The 8,283-nt window shown below is 51.0% G+C and overlaps 1 pseudogene; it reads right to left on the reverse strand.

Moving 5' to 3' along the window:
* Positions 1-2,478: 2,478 nt before the first annotated feature.
* On the reverse strand, positions 2,479-5,616 carry LOC121144948 (annotated as a pseudogene).
* Positions 5,617-8,283: the final 2,667 nt, after the last annotated feature.

Here is an 8,283-nt window from a genome sequence, read left to right on the forward strand (position 1 = left end):
GAATAAAGGCACCCACAGCCCTGTACTCCCCCGAGCCAGCCCAACCCCCAATACTCAGCCATATTGTCACTAGGCCTCTGCTTCACTCTCCTCTGCTCTGCTCTCTTCTCTTAAATTCTCCTCTTCTCTTCTCTTCTCTTCTCTCCCAGAGCCAGATAAGGATGGGGAGCTCAGCCATCAGAATGTGCAGGTTTCTTTGGCCCCTGAGGCACCCACAAACCTGCCACAAACCCATGGACTAAGGGACCAAGCAGCTATGATGAGCCCAGAGGACTTAGTGTGTGTATGTGTGTGTGTGTGTGTGTGTGTGTGTGTGTGTGTGTGTGTGTGTGTGTGTATGCTGTGTTGAGAGCTGGAGGAGTCCTCAGTGGTCTCCAGAGGAGTTACCCTAGGTTGGGAACAGAAAAGGGGAGCACAGCTGTGGCCAGGTGCCAGCAGCATCCCTAAGCCAGGAGCAGTGCCATTGGAGGCTGAGCAAGGACTGGTACAGCCTGGGGGAGCTGAGCTCAGAGGAGGAATAGGGTGCCATGGGGAAAAGGGGAGAAAGCAGAAAATGGACAGGGATCAATTGGGAAGAAAGTTGGCGATCAAACCCTCCCTATCCGAGGAAACCATAAAGGGAAACCCGGGAGAGTGATGATGTGGTCCCTGGGGGAAGATCAGGGCTGATACAGTGGCAGTATCCCTGAGATGACCAAGAGCCCCGCAGGTGGCCCAGAGTTGTAGGCATAGGGCAGCAGTGTGGCCTCAGATGGGGGATCTCTGGTGGGAGGCTGTGGGGCACCACACGGGCTTCGTGTGCTGACACTGCCACTCCCTTCCCCAGTGGGTGGAGCAGCCAGCCGTGTCCTGGAGCAGCACCGCCTCCCCAGCTGCACCTCGGATCCACCCCTGTGAGTTCTGTCTCCTTGCCAGTCATGCAGGAGCAAGGGAGGGAGAGAGAGGAAAGAGTCGCTGGCAGCCCCACAGTGTGCCTTGTTCAGAGATGAGCCTTCTTTCTGGGGTAGATAGACACCCTGATGTCCCTAGTCTGTCCCTCCCCATCCATTCCCTCTCTCCCCTGAGGTTTAACTTCTCTTTGTGACCAGACAATGACCCTTGCATCTGCTTTACCAGGAAAAAACCCCAGCCCTTATTCTGAAACATTTTCTCTTTTGTTCCAAATTGCATCAGCACTCAGGAAAGCCAGCCTTTGCCAACACTCTCTTCTGCAGGCATCTCTACCATTGCTTTCTCCAGGGCCTCCTGCCTCAGATCCTCAGTTTTCCTCCCTCCCCCTGTGAAGGCCATAGCCACCCCTGCTGTTCACAGCACCTCCTGCTCGGCCTGCTCCTATCTGCCTCCTGCTGGCTGTGGCTGCATCTGCCTGGGTGTGAGATATAAGCTTGGCTGACCTTAGCTCCCCACTTACACCAAGCCACCTCATCCCCTGCTCTCCCTACCCTCAGCTACCCTTGCTCACTCAGCACACAGCCACATCCCTCCCACCCTCAATTTTGAGGGACTCATTCCCAGCCAGTCTGCTCACAAGCAGCCTGTCTAGATTAATCAGCAAACTTTCATGGGTCAGATGTCACATTTCCATCCTGTGATAGGAAAAGTTGTAATACACAGAATAAGGGACTTGACAACACAGAGTCAGGACTCCAGGACACAGCTGCTGCAGGTGTTCGTAACTCACTCCCCCATCCCTATCCTGCCACTTCCCAGATCTGCAGGTGTCTCAGCAGTTTGGGCAACTGAGCAGGCTGCTGGAAGCCACCAATAGCAGCCTTCAGGGACAGCTATGGGTTTGCCAGGCAGACAGAGAGAAGACACAAGGGACAGCTCAGACCATGCAACAGAAGCTGAGCCACCTGTAGGTCACACTGAGGCTCTTCACCTGCCCCTCCCAAGGTACCTGCTCTGAGCACTCAGAGGACTCTCAGAGCAGGTACCTGCACTGAGAGTTGGAAAGGCTGGCTAGGCATGGGAGCCAGAGGAGGGGACACCAGGGTAAGGGGTTAGGAGTGCTCAGACGGCAGCAAGTTACCCAGCTTGTCACCAGCATGCTCCCTGCTTCAACCCTTGCCTCCCAAACTGGTGTGCTCTTGGGAAAAGGGTGAAGATGCTGCTAGAAAGGACCTTGGACACCGTGGGCCAAGAACCTGCTCCAGTGGTATGGGAGTGGGGACAGGGAGGAAGATGCATAGGTTGAATGGATGAGGGCAACCGAAATCAGCTACGCAGTTTGAATGAAATCATTTTAAATAGTTTGCACATCTTAGTCTCATGTGTCAACAATGCTGTGTGTGTGTGTGAGTCCAGCGGGAAAGTGAGCCCAGGGGTTGTGTTGGCCAAGTGCTTTTCCCTCGAGTCCGTGCTGAGGCCCTACTACATGGGAGAGGAGCTGATCAGCCTGGCCAGGGTTGGCACTCTGTGCTCACAGGCATGTCCTGAAAGCCAAGACAGAGGCCTAAGAACCCCAAAGCCCCACTGCTAAGAGTGTACCCCCATCTGCTGCAGGCTGGGTGTGGGTGGCTTGTCAGGGTGCCATCAGTGGCAGAGGAGACTGCCCATCTCCTAGTTGAGCTTGTGGTAATAGGTAACAGCTGACATGGGACATGGGCACACGGATAGGAAGCCGAAGCTGAAGGGCCAAGGCAGTATCTGGGACAGGGCAGCCCGTCCTTGGGCTCCCAGAGAACTGAGGTGACAACAAGGGTTCTGTCTGCTCCAGGGCATTGCTGGGGCAGGTTGTACTGAGTGTGGTGCCAGCGCTCTCCAGCCCAAGCCTGTGGGGAGTTTCCCACTATAGTTGGAAGATTGTTGTTTAAGGAAAGTCCTGTCCAGCAGGACCAGGGCTGGGAAGCAGAATGAGTGCTTGATGAAGTTATGCGTGGCCATGACTAGGAGAAGCCATCGGTCTGAGCCCACAGGTTCTTGCTTGGGGTTCCTGCCCTCACACTTCATGTTCTCCTTGGAGGAAGGCACCCTGGTAGGAGGGCCAGGGCCTGGCAGTACATTCTCCACATGCTAGGGGAAATCAGAGGATAAGGGCCATAAGAGGCAGTGGTGGGCAGGGGTACCCTGCTGGACCAGGTTCTCCAGGGTGATTACCAAGGATAGCTGAATGGAAGGCATCAGCGATGGACATACCAGGGGCAGGAGGGAAACAGGCCTGCTGGGCATGCTCAGAAGTTTGATCTTGCCATCCCTGAGATCTTCCCATAGTGACTCGAATTGACTCGAATCAGATGATGCCCCCAGTTGGGGGTGATTCTGGTGACAGGTGCAGGAAGAGGTCTGACTGGCTTCTGGAGAGCTGAGGGTCTGGCCTGGGAAGTGTGCCAGAGGTACCCTTTGTTGGCACAGCCCCTATAGATGGAAGGGTCTGTGAACCATGTTTTCTGCCCTGGCCAGGGTTTCTTGCAAGCCCCCTTGTGCTCCAGGGGCTCTCAAGGCTAAGCTTAGAGAAGGGGGTTCCACCTCCAGACCCAACCCTTCCTGCCGTCTGCTGCCCCCTCATCTTGTTTGCACTTTTCTCCCAACCCACCTCCTCACCAATTCCCACCTGCTCAACTACTAGATACACTTAGGTGCTTCCCCGTGTTGTGCTCAGGTTATCTTGGGAGAAGAGACACAAAGGTATTTCCTGGGGGTCAAGGTCCCACTCGCTCATCCTGAGTGGATATCAGGGGACCGCTGATGTGGGGGACTGGTTCAGGCAGCTGCTCCAGGATCTACTCATCCACTCCAGATGCTGTGTGATTTTGGTGAAGGGAGCACAGGTTGGGTTCCATCTGATGGGCAAAGAAAAGGGGCAGCCTCATTCAGCCCAGGAGCCCCTCAAACCTACCCTGCAACCTGGGAACTCCTGACGGACAGGCAGGCTGGCTCAGGGAGGGGAGTGAGGCCCTTCCACTGCAGCAGTGGATGGCCAGAAGCAGGAAAGACAGTGCGCATCCCTACCAGGATGCAAAAAGCAAGCACATGCAGGCCAAAGTGATGATGCATCAGAGGAGGTGCCTCCCTCAGGGTCTCCTACTTCCCCCACCACCCAAAAGTCAGGGCTTCAGCCTCCAGGGGGCCCCCTTAACATACATCTCCCTTGCTTTACAACCTAAAAATCCAGCATAAGTAGTCCAGGTGACTGGTTCAGCAATCATCTCACACAAGAGGATCCATTGGTAAGTGTGGAGAAGACAATGTCAGTTAACTTCTAGGGATTCTCTGGAATGAGATGGGGAGGATATCATGCCAGCTGTCCTGAGGAAGAGAGTGTCTGTGTAGGACAGAAAGCTTGGGAATCCTGGGATTCCCTAAGAGGATCCTACTGTGTCTGGTCCGACTTCAGCAATGTGATGCCAGCCCAGTGAATCGCAAGGTGATTGCTGTGCCACAACACCTGCCCCATCCCATCTGTATTTCTATCCTTTGAGGTCATGGAGGTAGGAAAGAGATGTTTCACAAAACAGAAATAGAATCCAGGACTAACTCCATAGTAAGAGGCTGTCCCTCGTAACAGATATGGACAACAAGGCTGAAGTTTCATGAGCAGCTTTTTTGTCACAAACCACCAAGTCACGTGGATAGTCTGTAATGAGCAACAGGGGAGGCCCCTGAGCTCTAATTTGTAGCACAACTGAGTTACACTCCCTAGAATACCCTCCGGTGTAAAGTCCTGCTAACCTTCTTTCCCCTGAAAGTTCTGCCCATCAACTCTGCTTAAGCTAGACTTCTTCCACTTCATCCTGAAGCAATCTTCTCAGAGATCAGCAATTCACTAATCAATAAAGGCAAGCCCTGATCAATTATCTCTGTGACATTTCATTCGGTAATGGGAGCTCCTGATGTCCCTGCTGATATCACTTGCTGTTCAGATGGCTGTTCAGTGCTTCCTTTCTGCCTGATGCCACCAGCACCAGTGAAGGCGGTTTCTGTGTTACAATTCAACACAGAACAAAGAAAGAGCCTTGGAGCTGGTCCCACGGACCCTCGGTGCTCCCTGGCCACTGTGACCCCAGTGTGAAAGCTCGTATGGGCTGTGCGTGGCCCATGTCTTTCCCTCCCACTCTGAGGGGTGGTGATTAACTTTACATATCCCTGTGATAAAGTATATGCTCTGCGTATCTCCAGCACACATGACTTTGATAGAGATCTAAACCATCTTGCATCTTTCACGTAGGAAATGGTGACTTGTCCAGCCACTTGGAGCAGCGAGGCTGAGCTGCACCTGCCAGAACTTTGTCTTCCCTTTATATCACGTTCCCTAAACAGTTTGGGAAATGCAGCTCTCACTGCTCTAATGAATGGCCACAAACCAGGCAGGCACTCTTCACATTGAAAATTTATTATTTTTAGTGACATGAAGCTCATAATTTCAATGCAGAAGTCCCCAAACTAAAATCAAGCTGTACCCAGGAATAGTTCACTTCTGAAGGCTCTTGGACAATCAATTACCTGTCTTTTTCGGTGTCCAGTGGCTTCCTACATCCCTTTCCTGTTGGCCCCCTTTCTCCACCTTCAGAGCCAGCAAGTGCCATGGGAGTCTTCCTAACCTTGTACCTCTCCTACCCTCTGTTCTTCATCCAGTTTGTTGTTGTTGTTGTTGTTGTTCTCAGGGCTAGCAGGCATGTGATTGGTGGGTTGATGAGGATCAAAGAGGGTGATTGCCTCATCTAAGGAGCCTCCACTTGGTCATATGTACATATGTACAGGAAGTAGCATGTTCACCTGTACCAGAGAGGCAAGTGCTTTAGGAAGGCCATCCTTCTGTCTGTCACACCCATTCAGTAGCCGAGAGAGGGTTTCCTGGAGAACAGCGGGCTGTGGCAATGAGGATAGATGTAGCCTGACTTTCAGAGTCCCTGAGACCCAGTGTATTTCTTGATGCTGGCTGGCCTTTGCCCAGGCTGCTGTGGATGAGGCCCTTCCATCCCATGCTGAGAGCTCTATCCAGAGGACCCCACTCTCAGGTCCTTTCTCCTTTACCAATCCACTCCTGTTGTAAGCATGGGCGATGACAGGAAGCAGTCCTGGGTGTTTGTCCTTTATAGCCCCAGTGAAGATGCCATGGTCCTGGATGAACTGGAATGTACAGCATCTGCCCCTCAGCAGTTAAAACCCCTTCTGGAGGCCAGTACCATGGCAGGCTATGCCTCTGCCTGCAATGCTGGCATCCCATTGGGCACCAGTTCTAGGCCTGGCTGCTCCACTTCTGATCTAGCTCCCTGTTAATGCACATCGGAAAGTAGTAGAGCATGGTTTAAGTGCTCGAGTCCTTTAACAATGTGAGTGACCTGAAAGATTCTCCCAGCTTCTGGGTTCAGACTTGCCCAGCCCCAGCCGTTGTAGATTTTGGGGGAATAAACCAGCAGATGGAGTATTGTTTATATCTTTACCTCTTCTTCTCTCTCTGCAACTCTGCCTTTCTTTCTTTTTTAGAAAAAAAAATTATTGGAAAGGCAGATATAGAGAAAGGAGGAGACACAGAGAGGAAGATCGATTCACTCCCCAAGTGGCCACAATGGCCCCAAGTGGCCACAATCAGAGCTGAGCCTTTCTGAAACCAGGAACCAGGAGCCTCTTCCAGTTCTCCCATGTGGGTGCAGGGTCCCAAGGCTTTGGGCCATCTTAGACTACCTTCCCAGGCCACAAGCAGGGAGCTAAATGGGAAGCAAGGCCTCCAGTATTAGAACCAGTATTCACATGGGATCCCAGCGAGCAAAAGGCAAAGTCTTTAGCTATTAGGCTACCATGCTAGGCTGTCTCTTTGTCTCTCTCTTTTTTTAAGATTTATGTTTTTATCGGAAAGTCTTATCAGATTCACAGGGAGACAAACAGAGAATCATTTTCTATCTGCTGGTTCACTATCCAAAGCCCACAGTGGCCAGAGTGCATTCAGTCTGAGGTCAGGAACAGGGCGGGCTGTGGCAAGGAGAACAGGCTCTTGCACATGGGTGCTGGGTCATCCTCTATTGCTTTTCCAGGACACAAGCAGAGAGCTGAATGAGACCTGGAGCAGCTAGGATACTCTCAGGTGACAATATAGTATCCCTGCTCTTGCAAATGAGGATTTAGACATTAAACCATCCCACACACCCTGTATCTTTGTTTTGAAAAATAAACAAGTTCATCATCATCATCATCATCATCATCATAGTAATAATAATAAGCTGACAACAATGATTCTTTGAAAAAGGATGATGGCAGGCTGGGCTGGCACAGTGACTTGATGGCAAAATTCTCACCTTGCAAGTGCAGGGTGCCATATGTGTGTCAGATTGTGAACCAGCTACTCCAATTCTCTTTCAGCCCCCTACTTGTGGCCTGGAAAAGTGCTAGAGGAGACCTCAAAGCCTTGCAACCCTGCACCTGTCTGGGAGACCTGGAAAAAGATCCTGGCTCCATTTTTTAGATAGTCTCAACTCTGGTCATAGCGGTCATAGGAAGTGAGTCAGTGGATGGAAGAACTCTGTCGTTTCTTCCCTCCATAAATGTTTGATTTCAATAATAATAATAATAATAATAATAATAATAATAATAATAATAATTTTAAACTAAAAAGCAGTTTGCTGCTTTTGTTAGGACATTTAGAAAAATAAACATTACTGTATAAATAGTTATCTATCTAAGAGAAAGAGGGAGAAATCTTCTGCTCATCTATTTGCTCTTCAAAGGACCTCAACAGCAAGGACAGGGCCAGGGTGAAGCCAGGAGCTTCTTCCAGGCCTCTCACATGGGTACAGGGTCCCAAATACTTGGGATGATTTCTGCCTCATTCCCTGGCCATTAGCAGTGAACTGGATTACTAGCGGAGCAGCTGTCTTGAACTAACATACACATGGGATGCTGGCAGTGCTGGTTATGTTTGAACCCATTAAGCCACAATGCTGGCTCCTAGAAGAAAAAATATTAATGACCTTCTAGTCTGAATGGCTAACATCCCAGTTGTTTGCCGCTCCCTGCTGCAAGATCACAGCCAGGGTGGGACTAAGATGTACTTCCTCAATCAATTGTCAACACTGTGACTGTTCACAGATAGCCTTGCTGCTGTTGAATGGGCTTAGAGGTCTGCTGTGTTCAAGCCTGACTCAGGGCACACACGCATGCACACAGCAGAAGCACACAGTCTGGACCCACACAGAGGTATGGAGGAAGTTGCCAGTCTGTGGTCAGGTTTCAACCTAAGCCTGATGAAGCTGAATCAATTTTGCTACTGATTCTCCAACCAGACTCAATGAGTTCAGCAGACACATGGCTTCAAGACACACAGGACATCACGAGGACACAGGTACCCAT

The sequence above is a fragment of the Ochotona curzoniae genome, unplaced genomic scaffold (assembly GCF_017591425.1).
Source record: "Ochotona curzoniae isolate NIBS_2020 unplaced genomic scaffold, NIBS_Ocur_1.0 scaffold_3208, whole genome shotgun sequence".
In the NCBI taxonomy this organism is placed as follows: Eukaryota; Metazoa; Chordata; class Mammalia; order Lagomorpha; family Ochotonidae; genus Ochotona; species Ochotona curzoniae.